The sequence below is a fragment of the Penaeus chinensis genome, chromosome 2 (genome assembly GCF_019202785.1).
Source record: "Penaeus chinensis breed Huanghai No. 1 chromosome 2, ASM1920278v2, whole genome shotgun sequence".
In the NCBI taxonomy this organism is placed as follows: Eukaryota; Metazoa; Arthropoda; class Malacostraca; order Decapoda; family Penaeidae; genus Penaeus; species Penaeus chinensis.
This window is the reverse complement of record NC_061820.1, coordinates 28404655-28422154: the sequence shown is the minus strand read 5'-3', so window position 1 is coordinate 28422154 and position 17500 is coordinate 28404655. Positions and strand designations below refer to the sequence as shown.

General features: G+C 36.9%; 4 non-coding genes across 4 annotated transcripts; all 4 read right to left on the bottom strand.

Moving 5' to 3' along the window:
• Positions 1-6846: 6846 nt before the first annotated feature.
• Trnap-agg lies at positions 6847-6918 on the bottom strand. Its single transcript has one exon. It is a non-coding gene; the product is annotated as a tRNA-Pro (tRNA).
• Positions 6919-9115: 2197 nt separating this feature from the next.
• Positions 9116-9187, bottom strand: Trnap-ugg. Its single transcript has one exon. It is a non-coding gene; the product is annotated as a tRNA-Pro (tRNA).
• A 5229-nt stretch (positions 9188-14416) lies between these two features.
• Trnap-ugg lies at positions 14417-14488 on the bottom strand. Its single transcript has one exon. It is a non-coding gene; the product is annotated as a tRNA-Pro (tRNA).
• Positions 14489-15470: 982 nt separating this feature from the next.
• Positions 15471-15542, bottom strand: Trnap-agg. The gene has a single exon. It is a non-coding gene; the product is annotated as a tRNA-Pro (tRNA).
• Between the last annotated feature and the right edge of the window lie 1958 nt (positions 15543-17500).

Below are 17500 nucleotides of genomic sequence, written 5' to 3'. Positions count from 1 at the left end.
ACATACATGTGAATATATATATATATATATATATATATATATATATATATATATATATAATGTGTGATACTGATCATACACGTGTGTATAATCGTCTGGTTATTATCAAGCGTCGAATGAAATTTATTTACAATATTGATATCAACTCTTTCCTCGTCTTTTGTTTCATCATACAGAAAATATATATATGGGCCTGACCGGGATTTGAACCCGGGACCTCTCGCACCCTAAGCGAGAATCTAGACCATCAGGCCGTTCTAAAGTATGCTACTAGAAAGTCAGGTACAACTTCCCTCCCGCTAGTGGTCACTGAAACTCCGCACACACCGGCTAAGCGCCTAAGAGTATTGCCTCCACTGCACACCCCGGAGTATTGGTAGACTGGAGTTGCAGAATGTCTGACTTATTAAGGCGGGCAGGTTGTTCTCATGTTGTTTTCATAGACATTCTGAGGACATCCCGCTTAAAACAAATGAAAAATGAGAATACGATGCCCATTATTATCACCTTCATATACACGCTTCTGTGAACAGTTAGTAAAACGACCTTTTTTTTTAAAGCATTAATATAATTTTAGGTTTAGTGAGATTAAATATTCTGACCTCACCTTCGCCATTCACCAAATAAGAGAAACCGAATCAAACATTGTCCCCCGAAAAAAAGACTATGCAAATGCACGCAATTGTAAATGTCGGCGGATTATTATTTGAATTCTTAACCGAGAAACAATTACAGAAAACTGCAATCAAATTCAAAGACTTAGCTAATCCATTCAGTAACTATTTATCTGCTGTAGAATCAGTACTCGCCAGAACAGTTGATCATCGAATTCCTAGGTTTCTCGGTGACAGAATTTCAAGTTCACGATTGAGCAGATAACAAATGCTGAACTAATGAACATAGACAAACAATTGAAAAGGTCCCTTTCAATTTTTAATTTATATATATTTATTCCTTTTGTGAATTAATGTGTGGACCCCTGATCCCTCAATATCATATCACTATGGCTAATCGTAAACAAATATAGATACAGAAATGGCTGTTAAACAGTATGATAGCTGTAGACAGAGAAATGTAACTTTTCCTATTTTTTTATAGAAATGAAGAAATTTTTAATAACCTTTCATAATGAAAAAAAAGGGCCTTAAGCCGCAAAACGAGAAATGATTTTTTAATATTTAAGATGCCGTATATATATATATATATATATATATATATATAAAAGAATGAGATATTTCCTGCAATATCCAACATATGTTAACTGCAAAATTTTAAAATAAATACACTATTATATTCTTATATGTCTTAGAGTATAGGGGTATGTGATGAAAATACTAATACTAACTTGCAACCACCAAAAAAGTCAAAAGAAAATGTAATACAGCCAGTCACAGGTTTAATAAAGTGTGTATGTTGTTTGTTTAATTTATATGTATATTATATGCGTATGTATTATACACATATACAAATGCATATATATATGTATATATATAAGCAGATATATAGGCTTACATCTAGACATGAATGGTTTTGAAAACCTACGTCACGCGGATTATGGCACCCGGAACGTAAAGCTCAGGAGAGCTTATTAAAAATATACAGGTATTTATTTTTATTTATATTTATATATGTATATATACGGGAAAACACACACACATTTATATATACATATATTTAAGCATATATAGATGGATGGAAGGATAGATAGATAGTTATAGATAAGCATATATACATAAATAAATATGTATATGTATGTATATATATGTGAATACACGCGCGCACACATACATACATGCACACTCGTGAACACATTCACACATAGACACATGTGTAAATAAATGTTTATATACACATACACACATTCTCTTTCAATGTATATATGTATGTCCGTGGTTTCTTTGCTTTGGTTCTTATTTGTATTAACCTTTGGTTCTTGTTTTATTATATCCTATGGGATATAGATTATCTCGGGTATATTAAAAAAAAAAAAAAAATACTGCATTTTCATAATTATATCAATCAAAATATACATATCACACACAAAATACACAGAAAACGTAAACGTAAACGGTAGGCATTCGTCAGGAGCGCCGTCAGTGAAGTGTTGGTGGACGAAGGGGTGAAGTCTCCCGGCCAAAACTCTCATGCAGCTGAGGTAGGATAGCCCAGATAAAACCAAGGTAGTCACTGGTGGAGCGGGCTGCTGCTGCAGCTATCTGTTATACATTCGGCTCAAATAGAGGAATGTGTTCAGGTGTGGAGCTCGGAGTAGAGCGGCAAACCATAGAATGGCAACCACCGACGATGGTTGAGGCTTTGTTGGAGTCGAAGCTACCATCCGAACGAGTGGACACTTACACCTCACACACACACCACATACGCACAACACACGTACAATTATGCACAGCCAAAGGTAAACACCAGAAACCTTTTACAAAGCCCCCAATTCAATTTTATGTGATTATATATTCTATTTGGAATGCATGCGACTGAAAGGAGAGGGACCAGCGCATAAACCGACCGTTGATGTTTTTTTTTTTTTTTTTTTTTTTTTTTTATATATATACTTCAGTGGCTGTTGATCGGTTTGCATAATAATTCGCGTCCGTACAAATAGCACCAGAATATTCCGATTGCCTAAACGATGGCCAAACCTCGTTCAAAGTCGGTGTAATGAGTCTCACGATCTTTACGTTTTCTACTTGCGTAAGCGATGGGCATGGGGGACGCCATCGACACTTTGCAACAACACTGCCCCGAGGCCAGTGTCACTCGCGTCGGTGCGAAGATAGAACTTCTTATTGTAGTCGGGCAAAGTTAGAATAGGAGCATTCATCAAGAGATCTTTTAACTCGTTAATTCTGTCGATGAGGCTAGGGGGAAGATTCAATTTATTAGGACTAAATTTCTTAAACAGAACATTCAGGGGATAAACTAACGGCAGAACGAGAGAGTTCCGAGAAAGCTGCGTAACTGCTTCTTCGTCTCCGGTAATGGCATGTTCTTAATGGCACTGACTTTATCGGTAACTGTACTTAATCCCTTATTACCAAGATTAAATCCCAGATACTTTATGCTAAGATAAGCAAAATAGCATTTACTTGACCTGGCGGTTAACCCGTGCTCGCGTAAACGCTGCTCTAGAACTTTCCTCAAATGCTTAATGTGATCAGAAAAAGTCTGACTATGTATAACTAGGTTATCAAAATAGCTGTTAACATTGATTAAACCAGAGGTTACCTTACGCATCAATGAAAGTTGCGCACGCCGTCGTAAACCGAATGGTAATTTTGTAAATTGCATAAGCCCATACTTCGGTGTTGCTAAAGCTGTGCATTGCTTCGCCTTATCGCTCAAATGAATTTGCCAGTATCCTTTACAGAGATCAATCTCTATAAAGAAAAATCTCCCACGAAATCACCCAACGCTTCCATGGTCGGCATAGGCTCTGCGTCAAAGAGGCTTACGTCACTGAGAGCTCGGAAATCCACACAAAAGCACACATAAGTCATTAGGAGCCTAATCTACGGGATCAGAAACTACCATGCAAGCTTGGCACACCTGGGGGTGAAAAGTATTATTTTCACGTCTTTCATATTTCTTCAGCATGTTCACATGATAAAGCTTTATTTTCCCCTTTATGTTTATTTCATAATTTACTCCATTCTCATGCTTCCGTACTACAGAATAGGGACCCTTCCGCTGAATAGTTAGTTTATCATGCGAGGTTGGTAACAACACAATTACTTCATCCCCTTAAGCTCTACCTTTCCTGTCGAAGTAGGTCTTGTACATTTTGCTACTCACATCCGCATGAACGAATGCTAATTGAGCCAATTGTTCTAAGCTAGATCTAATGCATATTGATAGGTACTCTTAACCTCCCCATCAATATCATCTTTACTACACAAATTATGCAAAATTGATAATGGGCCACATACCTTACGGCCGTACAGCAAATCAAACGGACTAAATTTAAGAGTGTCGTGGGGAATCTCGCACTACGCAAACAAGACGGATGGGAGGTAACGATCCCAGTCATGAGGTCGCTCGCTGCAGAGCTTTTTCAACATCGCTTTTAGTACTGCGTGAAACCGTTCGACAGTGCCATTGCAACACGCGTGATACGGACTTGTGTAGAATGCTTTAATAGAAAGCAGATTGTTGATCTCTGCCCTCAAATCAGACTTAAACTGTGTACCACGGTAAGAAAGAATCTCCTCCGGTATTCCTACACGAACGAAACTAGTTAACAACGCTTCAGCAACTGTTATAGAATCTACATTTCTCAGAGGAACTGCCTCGGGAAATCTGGTGGCCATGTCAATCAAGGTCAACATATACTTGTTGCCTCGGCTAGAGGGCGGGGAGATAAGCCCGCCGATATCAATCGCCACTCGGGAAAACGGCTCGCTTATGACTGGCATCTGAACAATAGGCGCCTTTCTGATCTCGCCCTTAAGGACGGCTTTCTGGCAAGCATGGCAAGAGCGACAGTAGCGTTTGATATCTGCGCCTGTTTCTAGTCAATAGAATTTATGGAAGATTTTTTCTGCAGTATTTCGATGAGAGAAATGACCCGCCATGGGGAATCGTGAGCCCTAGACAAAACTATGGGAATAAATCTACGGGGCACAACCAATTGTTTTTCACCGACTTGGTGTTTGTGTTTACTCTTTACGTAAATTCGGTAAATCAACCCATTCACACGTTCGAACTTTACCGAGCGACTTGTTACAGTGATAGTGGCTTTCCTTATTTCTTTAGAACGAATGTGTTCTAGAGAAGAGCAGGAGGACTGAGCATCCATGAAATCTTGCTTCGAGACGTTCTCAAATTGAAGTTAGGAACAATTAATTTATCAGGACTGACATTTTCCTTCACTTTGGCGGCCCGCGTCGCAACAGCATTAACTCCGCTCCTCTGAGTTTCGGCTGCTTTCGCACTCGGCATACTTACGCTCGACACCTTGACACCCGGCACCATACCGATGAAGACATCCGTGAACTTGACCGGGGCAACCACGGCGTTAAATCGCCCATTCAGGAATTTACTCCTAATCAGACAACGTGCGGTGGGGTAAGTCTCATTTTCACCAGCTTTTCTTTCTTTGTACTTTTTACGATAGGAGTCTGCGTCAACATTATACGCCTTCAACAATGTATCTTTTAACTGATTGTAATCCATCAAAACATCGTCTGGCAACCTTACGTAAATTTGCAAGGCCTTACCTCCCAAGAGTGAACCGATATAAATAAGGTAATCATTCGAATCCCATCCTTGTAAACCTGTTAACTTCTACATAGGAAATCATCAATATCGCCATTGCCATCGGTGAAGTTAGGCATTCTTAACTTAAGGTAATGATCACGACTATCATTTAGTGAAGGGTTCTCGGGTCTTACGCGAGCAAGGGCCAACTCGTGAGCGCGCATCTTATCAGCCTCGTTCGCTTCATATTTGCGCTGACTTTCCTCTCCTGAACTTCTAACTCTTCGCGTTTCAGATCTCGCTCCTCTCGTTCTATGCTTTTCTTCTCTCTCGTTTTGCTCTTTGTATCTTACTTCCTCTTTCAAGACCAAAGCATCTATGTCCGCGGCAGAAAGACTGTTTTCTTTAGCACACTTAACTAGCTCCTACAAAGTTCAGCGACATATTTAAAAGTATAGAGAAGAATCACTTAAACGAATATGAATTCGATAGACAAGAGATGAACGTGTTCCAAACTGATTATATGCAAGCGAAACAGCTTAAAGAAAACGCCGCACAGCCTATCGCACCACAACGGTTAGTCAAACCTAGCGCGGAAACATTGTTAACAGCAATGGTAAGCTAACGCACAAGTTTACAAAGTACAAGCCATCACGGTTAAGATATAAACGTAGTTATCTCTAAATTACCACAGGGGTACACCACAGTTGTAACAGACTGATCTACATACATACAGCGAGGCAAAATAGAATTACCTAACAACTGAACACTCGCGACGATGCACGTCGTTATACGGTGAAAAGGAGGCACGATCGGACTAAATCGACTCTTAATCAGAATATACATATCACACACAAATACACTGAAAACGTAAACGTAAACGGTAGGCATTCGTCAGGAGCACCGTCGGTGAAGTGTTGGTGGACGAAGGAGTGAAGTGTCCCGACCAAAACTCTCATGCACCTGAGCAAACCATAGGATGGCAACCAACGGCGATGGTTAACATGAGGCTTTGTTGGAGTCGAAGCTGCCATCCGAACGGGTGGAGGCACACACACACCAAATACGCACAACACACGTACAATTATGCACAGCTAAAGGTAGTGAAACCACTTAACACAAGAAACTCATTACAATATATATATATATGCACATATATATATTTATATTCATATGTATGTATAGACATATGTGTATAATACAGATATACTTATTAATAACTATATAAAAATATACAACATATATGACAATATGTATATATATATAAACAACCACATATAAACATGTATATATAATATATATATATATATATATATATATACGAACACACATACACACAAACAACATATACGCACAAACACACACACACACAAAGACAGACTCGCATATACATATATATATATATATATATATATATATATGCGTGTGTGTGTGTATGTTTTTATGTGATTGTATGTATGCATATAAATGTGTATACACACACATATATATACATATACGAGAAGTGTGAGAGAGTGATATAAGTGTGTATTTGCACCTGGTTATTTCAGTCGTTGTATCAAATATATTTGCAATACTGATGTCAACTGTACTTTTGTCATATTTATTTGTTCCATCATGCGAAAAAATATATATGGGCCTGACCGGGATTTGAACCCGGGACCTCTCGCACCCTAAGCGAGAATCATACCCCTAGACCATCAGGCCGTTCTAAAGTATGCTACTAGAAAGTCAGGTACAACTTCCCGCCCGCTAGTGGTCACTGAAACTGCCCATACCAAGTGCTAAGCGACTAAGAGTATTGCTTTCCACCGGCAGGCTGGAGGTACTGAAGTATGCTACTAGAAAGTCAGGTACAACTTCCCTCCCGCTAGTGGTCACTGAAACTTATTACGAATAAATTACACTTGTTTGAACTGTGCGTGTATGTATGTTTGTGTGTGTGTGTACATACGCACACACACATATTTATTTATATACTTATGTATACATATATATACAGATACACATACATGCACACGCACACACACATATATTCATATATGTGTCTGAGTGTGTATATATAATACACATATATGTATAATCACATATATTATATGTATATATATGTAATATATACATTATATATATAATGTTTGCAAACACACGCACACGCAATGTCTTCGTGTGTGTATATGTGTATGTATATATATACATATACACACAGACACACACGCAAACACAATGACTATATATATGTATGTATATATATATATATATATATATATATATATATATATATATCCCCTTGGTTAAGACGTTAAACCGCATCTAGTGATGAGGCCACTTAGATGGTCGGTTAATGGTATGATGGATTGTGGAGTGGCCCCTTAGTCACCATCGCCCTTACTTTTAGCCTGACCCGGGGCAAGAGTAAAGCTCCTTGTGGGTATCACTCGTGGATCGACGAGCATACTCTCAAGCATGAGTAACAGCTGATGACGATATATATATATATATATATATATATATATAATTATAATTATATATTTAATTATAATTATATATATGTATGTATGTATCTATGTTTATATATCTATATCTGCATCTGTCTATATCTATATGTGTGTGTGTGTGTATGTGTGTGTGTGTGTGAGTTTACGTGTAGAAGTATTGCTTATAATATATATATATATATAAATATATATATATATATATATATATATATATATGTATATATATACACGCGTTCAAATGTTTCTATATATAAACACACATATGTGTGTGTGTGTGAAATTAATTAATATACACATGTGTATATATATATATATATATATATATATATGTATATATGAATATATGTGTGTAATATGCGTATGTGACCTCTCGCACCTAAAGCAAGAATCATTTCCCTAAACCATCAGGCAGCAGTCATACAGAGAGTAAAATTAATACGTTCACTCGCTGCGCCTCGGCTGCCGGTAATCGCGGCTCCGCCCTCTTCCGCCACCGACTTTCCTTTTCGCCCTGTGCACGGTGGGCTGTTTGCGGAGCAGTCTACATCACATCTTTACTTGATTTCCAACCTGGTATCCCTAGACCTTTGAGGTCCGCGATCGTGATTTTCAGATACGCTGTGAACTCAAGAGTTGAGAGTTGGAAGTTAACGATAGTTCTGAGTTGATATGGGCTCTTGCCCTTCCCTTTGATTACATACATCACTGATGCGGAGTGGAGGGGCCGGGGACATCTTCCATATACACTTTGTCCGGGCCTACGCCTTAAAGAGTACATCTTAAAGAGAGTACATTCTGCAAAGCAACGACACAACACGATTGGACTAGTTTTTGTGTGTAAAGTTCTTTTCCATCGACTACACATGAATCATGAATCTTGCAGTTGTGTATGTATATGCACGTAAATGTATATGTAAATTATATTTGTATATTTATGTATACATATATATAAATAAAGATATATATTTTTAGAGACGCAAAATATAACACAGACATTCACACACATATATAGATATGTATAGATATACATATACATATGCGTTAATAAGAAAAAAAAGTTAATGCACACATATACACACATATGCATATATTCATGTATAAATTTAAATATGGACATGTGTATTATACTGTACATATAAATAAATAAATATGTGAATACACTTATATATATATATATATATATATATATATATATAAATTATATGTGTATCTGTAAGTGTAAGTGTGTGTGTGTGTGTGTGTGTGTGTGTGTGTGTGTGTGTGTGTGTGTGTGTGTGTGTGTGTGTGTGACATCCCCAGCTCTGAAAAATCGTACCATCACTTATTCATTGACATTCTTTTTCATATGTAATGAATGAGTACTCTAATTCCACTATTCCACTTACATATCCCTTTTTATACCAAAAGCTGGGCCTGACCGGGATTTGAACCCGGGACCTCTCGCACCCAAAGCGAGAATCATACCCCTAGACCATCAGGCCGTCATGCAGAAAGTGAAATTATGGAGTTCAATAACACACCTGTCAGTCTCCATGGCTGGCTCACTACTGCCAAATTTCTGTTGTTTGTGGGACTTTTTCATTACAAGGTGTGACCTCTTGCATAAATCTCGCATTCGCACTTGACGTGTAAAAATTCCCAACTTAGAGTCTCCATGAAATAAACTCATAACTTCAACTGGCTCAAGGGAAAAAATAATTTACCACAATAATTTGCAAAAAACCATCTTTAGATGTCCTGGAAAGGGAATTAAAGATTATGTTAAGCAATTCCGTATATCTTCTGTCATGCATAAAGGATGCTCTAACAATGTCCACATGCTTGAACATGTACAGTATATTTATGCTAGTATTTGGGTGGAAGGAGATATTTTTCTTTGGTAAAATTATTTGACATTTATTCTGCCATATCTTGAATTACATTTATTTACTTACATCGGGGCTCTATACCTGTTTTTCTGTATCTAGCCATATATGCATTGCATACATATACAAATAAACATGCGCCTGAGCACACACACATATAAGCTTATTTATCTGCATACATTTGTGTATATATATACACACATATATATATATATATATATATATATATATTGATATGTGTGTGTGTGTGTGTGTGTGTGTGTACGTGAGTATATTCCTCGCATATGTACATACACACATTCACATGTGTATAAAAAGTATAATCAACACATGCGCGTGTCTAACCGTCTGGTTACTAACTGTTGCTATATCAAACTTATATTCAGTACTGAAATCGACTATATGCTTATATTACGTATTCGAAAAATGCATATGGGCCTGACCGGGATTTAAACCCGGGACCTCTCGCACCCTAAGCGAGAATCATACCCCTAGACCAGGGCTACTCAACTATTATAAGCAAAGGTCCAGTTAGACAAGCTCCAATGTACGCATATGTCCGGAAATTTTTATTACATGAAATATAAAAAAGAATGACCACGGTCCGGATATATATATATTCTAAATATATATAGTCATAGTCGACCAAAAAAAAAAAAAAAACTTGCAAGATACTTTCACCAGGACCTTCATGCTATTTAACTAGAATTTTCTCTTCCTGGGGTCTGAGGTCCAACTGCAACACTCAGAAGGTCCGGATCCGGACCGCGGTCCGCCAGTTGAGTACCCCTGCCCTAGACCATCAGGCCGTTCTGAAATATGCTACTAGAAAGTCAGGTACAACTTCCGGCGTGCCCCCTCCCGCTAGTGGTCACTGAAATTCCGCCCACTACAGATTTAAGACTATTGCATTCCACTGCATTCTCTGAAATATTAATAGACTGGAGCTTCAGTAATTATGAATTTTTAGTGTGTATTCGTTTGTGTGTGTGTGTGGGGGGTGGGTGGGGGGGGTTGTCTTTTATCGTATAATGTATATTGTTATTACCACTTTCAAATTACGTCGTTTCGAATTGTATAATGCTGATACTCTACCTATCGTTTAGGGAAACTGCGAACAAAGAATAAAATACTTGGCCCATCATTAACACCTTCATGCATACGGTTATCAGAGCAATTAGTAGAATACCCGTTTTTTTCATTTTTTATTATTTATTAAAGCCTCGGAATAATTTTAGGTTTGGTAAGATTGTCTCCTGACCCCCCTTTAATTTCTCGCCAGGCAAGAGAAACTAAATCTATATATATTTTTCAGGAAAAGTGAAGAAATGCAGGCAGTAGCAAATGTTGAACCAGGGAAAACCATCACAACAAATTATATTAAAATTCAACCAAATTTATTCAAGAGAAATAATCAATTTAATACCCATTTCTCTACTGTAGAATTAGGGCTCGCCAGAGCAGTCGACCATTGCAGCCATATTTTCCCGTTGACAAAAAATTAAATAACTACGTGAGTGATACAAGTCCGATATGTGAAGCTGAGCCTCGCCTGGGCTATGCCCATGAGGGTAGCCCGGCCTGTGCCAACTAATGCCGACTCACTAACGTGTGTCAGCTGGTGCTGACTAGGCTGAGCTTAGTCCTTACCCGCCGTGGTGCTCAGCCACAGCAGTAACCTTCAGGCGTTCACGAGTGAGATTGCATAGGCTGAACTGGTGAACACTGGTAAACAATTGAGAACGCTCTCTCCAGGCAGGGATAGCATTTTAATGTCAATAATTAAACACGTCGTTCCGGAAATCGCTCTACCTTTGTTACATATCATAAACTGCTTATTCAACTTCCAGAAATCGCTTTATCTTTGAAACTGCTCACAAGCATTCGAATTATACTCTAGTAAACTCAAGATTGCCAAAATCATACTCATACCCAAGACAGGAGATAAGAATGTATGTATATTTTTTAAGTAGTTTCAATCTTACTTGCAGTTTGTATAATATTTGAGAAAATTTATATTTATCACGCCATCTCGGCTTGGTTTGTAAACAAATTATTGAAATACCAGTTAGTACTTTTACCAAAAAATACAACACCTTACTGCCAAACCTGGACCAATATGGAATAAGGGATACTACGTTGTATTCATTTAAATCTCATCTTGTAATAGAATGCAATATGTCCTTTACGATAAAAAATCCTCTTCCTTACAAACAATGCTTGGTGTAGAACTGGACCCTATTATGTTTCTCTTTTATTCCTTTTGTATATTAGCGATATACAAAAGGCCTTTATAAAATTCATACTCTATTCAGGTTACAGTAATATCTAACCCTCTGGTCACTCAGCATATCACTTTATCACTATGGCTAATAATGAACTTGTAAAGATAGAGAAGTGGCTGTTAGGCAGCATGTTAACTCTGAATATGGAAAAGTAACTCTTATTTTTGTTAGAAATAATGATAATTGTACCTCATAGAGTTAAACGGGTAACTATTGTTAATTTTATGAGAATTCATATAGATTAATAGTTTTCATGGAAGGAAAGAGCATATTAAAAAAATGAATAAGTAAATAAATAAACAAATAAAAATTAAAATATTACTTATTAATATATCCTCATTTATTATTTACTTATCCTCTTAGCATGTGGTATGGGAAGTCATCCATACTAACACTTCGGAGCCAGTATTAACTTAGGGTAATGATCACGACTGTCATTTAGTGAAGGGTTCTCGGGTCTTACGCGAGCAAGGGCCAACTCGTGAGCGCGCTGCTTATAAGCCTCGTTCGCTTCATATTCGCGCTGTCTTTCCCTCTCCAGAATTTCTAACTCTTCACGTTTCAGATCTCGCTCCTCTCGGTCTATGTTTTTTTCCCCTTTCGTTTTTCTCTTTGTATCTTACTTCCTCTTTCAAGACCAAAGCATCTATGACCGCGGCAGAAAGACCGGCTTCCTTAGCACACATAACTAGCTCCTACTAAATTCAGCGACATATTTTAAAATATAGGGAAGAATCACTTAAACGAATATGAATTCGATTGACAAGAGATGAACGTGTTATCACGCTATCAAGATTACGAAAGTAAATCATTATATAAGCAGACACAGAATTTAAATTCTGTTCCAAACTGACTTTATGCAAGCGAAAGAGCTTAAAGAAAACGCCGCACAGGCTATCGCACCACAACGGTTAGTCTAACTTAGCGCGAAAACTTTGTTAACAGCAATGGTAGGCTTACGCACAAGTTTACAGAGTACAAGCTATCACGGTTAAGATATAAACGAAGTTATCTCTAAACTACCACAGGGGTACACCACAGTCGTAACAGACTGAACTCCCTACATACAGCGAGGCAAATTAGAATTACCTAACAACTGAACACTCGCGACAATGCACGTTAAACGGTGAAAAGGAGGCACGATCGAACTAGATCGACTCTTAATCTGGATATACATATTAATCAGAATATACATACCACACACAAATACACTGAAAACGTAAACGTAAACGGTAGGCATTCGTCAGGAGCACCGTCGGTGAAGTGTTGGTGGACGAAGGAGTGAAGTGTCCCGACCAAAACTCTCATGTAGCTGAGGTAGGGTAGCCTAGATAAAACCAAGGTAGTCACTGGTGGAGCGGGCTGCAGCTGCAGCAATCTGTTATACACTCGGCTCAAATAAAGGAATGAGTTCAGGTGTGGAGCGCGGAGTGGAGTGGCAAACCATAGATGGCAACCCACGGCGATGGTTACCATGAGGCTTTGTTGGAGTCGAAGCTGCCATCCCAACGGGTGGAGGCGAACCAAAAGTACACTTATACCTCACACACACACACCAGATACGCACAGCACACGTACAATTATGCACAGCTAAAGGTAGTGAAACAATCACTAACCACAAGAAACGCATTACAATATATATGTATATATTATATATATATACATATTTATGTATAGACATATGTGTATAATACAGATATACTTATACATTAATAACTAAACAAAAATATATAAAATAAATGACAATATTTATATATATAAACAAACACACACATATATGTTTATGCGAACACAAATAAACACAAAAAATATATACGCACAAACATACACACACACAAACACAGACTCGCATGTACATAAATATATGCGTGTGATTGTGTGTATGTATGTGTATGTGTGTACGTATACCCGTGTATATATATATATATATATATTTATATATGTATTTATATATATACGCATATATGTATATATATATATATATATATATATTTATATATATACACATACAAATGTATATATATATATATATATATATATATATATATATACGTACAAATGTATATAAATATAAATATATATATATATATATATATATATATATATATATATATATATATTCAACAGCCATTCATTCCACTGCAGGACATAAGCCTCTCTCAGGTTATTTGGCAGCGTCACCCTTGCCTGATCGGTTCGGCACGCTAACACTTGTGCCACGGCGGCGACTTCACCTACGACGACACCTGCGTTTGACTTCTCAAAGCGATATGTCGTTTTCTCGGGCTCGAGCCATTAGTCAGAGCGCAGGCATTTTTAAGACTGCCGCGACGGGGAATTGAACTCGGGACGACGAGGGTCTAAGTCCAGTGTTCTAACCACTGGAGCATCGCGGCAGTCATATATATGTATATATATATTTGTATACATGCATACACGTTTGCGGGCCTATATATATATATATATATATATATATATATATATATATCATCATAATAACAGCTAACGCCAACGGGCATGCATAGCGACCTCTCTTATATCCCGTTTTAGTCCAAAAAGTGGGCCTGACCGGGATTTGAACCCGGGACCTCTCGCACCCAAAGCGAGAATTATACCCCTAGACCATCAGGCCGTCATGCAATTATACAGAAAGTGAAATTATTGAGTTCACTCGCCGCACGCCTACCGGTATCCATGGCTTGCCCAATCCTTCTGCCAAGTTTCCTTTCGCTTTGGTGAATAATTTTAATCTCTTGGCTGGGAGGAGCACGGGGGAACTTTTTCCAGCAAAGTCGACCTCTCTCATAAGTCTTACATCTGTACTTGACGTGTAGTAGTTCCAAACCTGGAGTCTCCTCACTCTTGGGGTCCCCAGGGATAGTATTGGAGGTCCATGAGATAAATTCATAATTCCAAGAAGCTCAAATGAAGAAAAAAAAAATCACAATATTAACCTTTCAAGACTATAATCTTTAGGTGATCTGAAAAGTGAATTTAAATATATCATATTTGGAGCATAGTCAGATAGAGTATGCTTGACATGAAAAAAAAGTAAACAATTATCGCTCTATTCACACGGGGACCTGCTATAATTAATCACCTTTCATACCAATAACGATTTCATTTGTACTATATATATATACTAGAATTTGAGTGGTTGGAGATAGTAGTATCATTAATTCTTCTGAAATATATTGAATAATATTTATTTGTATACACCGTGACTATATACCTGTTTATCTGTGTATATCTGTATTGCACTTGTATAAATACACATAAGACCATGTATATTTTTATGTATATACACATATATATTTAAATACACATATAATATATATACTTATACATATATATGTATATATGAATATATACATACATGTGAATGTATGTACATATACATGTGAATATATATACATATATCTGAATATATAAATATATACATACATATAACTGTGTACACAAACACATATATATATACATATATGAGAAGTGTGAGTGAGTGATATAAGTGTGTATTAGCGCCTGATTATTTCTGTCGTTATATCAAATATATTTTCAATACTGATGTCAACTGTACTTTTGGCTTTTGTTTCATCATGCGAAAATATATATATGGGCCTGACCGGGATTTGAACCCGGGACCTCTCGCACCCTAAGCGAAAATCATACCCCTAGACCATCAGGCCGTTCTAAAGTATGCTACTAGAAAGTCAGGTACAACTTCCCTCCCGCTAGTGGTCACTGAAACTCCGCCCACTCCGGCTAAGCTCCTAAGAGTATTGCATTCCACTGCACTCCGGATTATTGGCAGACTGGCGTTAAAGACTGTATATACACACACGTATATATGCATAAATATTTACTATATTTATACATATATAAATATATAAAGAAATAAGTATACATATTAGATATATGCATGCATGGCTTTTTTAGGAGGTGTTTTCTTATTGTTTTCATATGCATTCTTTAGATTGTATGAAATATATGTAAGTATGTGTGTATATATATGTATATATATACATATATATATATATATATATATATATATATACATATATATATGTGTGTGTGTGTGTGTATGTGTGTGGTTGTAATTGCACCATTCAACTCCATACACACCCTTCTATGAATAACTTGTAAAAACACCGTATAACTTTCTATTCATTAAAGTCTCGAAATACGTTTGGTGAGATTATGTATACTGACCTCACCTTAGCTTCTCACCAACTAAGAGAGACCATTTTTTTGTTTACTATTATTTTAATTAGGTAATCAATCTAATAACGATTTCTCTCCCATAGATCAGGACTCGCCAGAACGGTCGCTCACTGCAGCAAGAATTCTGTAGACTTTCTCGGTGACAAAATTTTAAATAACTTTACGACCGTGTAGACTGCAGAAAAAGGGTAATGCGGGCAAGGACAGATCTAACAAGGTGTGTGTGTTATATAATATATACATGTATTTATGCATATATTTGTTTGTGTATTATATATACTTATATACATGTATATGTGCATGTACAGGGAAGCTTGTTACATACACACGCGCACACAAACATATAAGAATATATAAAAATAGAGATAGATATAGGTATACATACATACATATATATGTATATGTATATCTCCCCCCCCCCCCCCACACACACACATACACAAACGTTCAACTGTATATGGTGGTGAGGCTCCTTAGCTGGTCGCTTAAGGGTTTTGGGGATTGTGGAGTGGCCCCTTAGTCACCATCGCTTCCACTTCTGCCCTAACACAGGGCAGAAGGAAAGCACTGTGTGGGTATCAATCAGTCATGGAACGACGAGCAACCTGCTCTATTCCCCCCAGCCATGGGTCAAATGTTGAAACCATGTCCGCCGGTAGTGAATTTCCTGTCTTGGCACCTCGATCTTTCTAGAACTAGTTACCAAGATTGGGTCAGCGTCTGTGCTGTCGGGATCCCTTCCTGCAGTATGGAACCTCAGTCAGTGACCCACAGGGTGCTACTACCACCTAGAACTCTCTCTGTAGGCACTCATCATCTCCGTCATACTCAAGCTTGTGATAACCGATGATATATATATATATATATATATATATATATATATATATATATACATATACATATACATATACATATACATATATATATATATATATATATATATATACATTGTATACTGTGTACGTGTATCTATATATATCTATATATCTGTCTATATATACATACTGTATACAGTGTACGTGCATATATATATATATATATATATATATATACACACACTGTTTACTGTGTACGTATTTATATATATACATACATACTCAGGCTTGTGATAACCGATGATATATATATATATATATATATATATATATATATATATACGTTTACATATACACTGTATACTGTGTACGTGTATATATCTACCTATCTATCTATCTATATATATATATACTGTTTATGTACGTCTGTATTTATATATATATATATATATATACATACAGGCTCGCACAATGTAAATATATATATATATATCTACAGGCGCGCACAGTGCTTTTGTGAAGAGTTAGTAAAACCATTTTCTCTTTTTTCCATTAAAGCCTTCATATACTTTTATCTTTGGTGAGATTATATATCCCGACCTCATCTC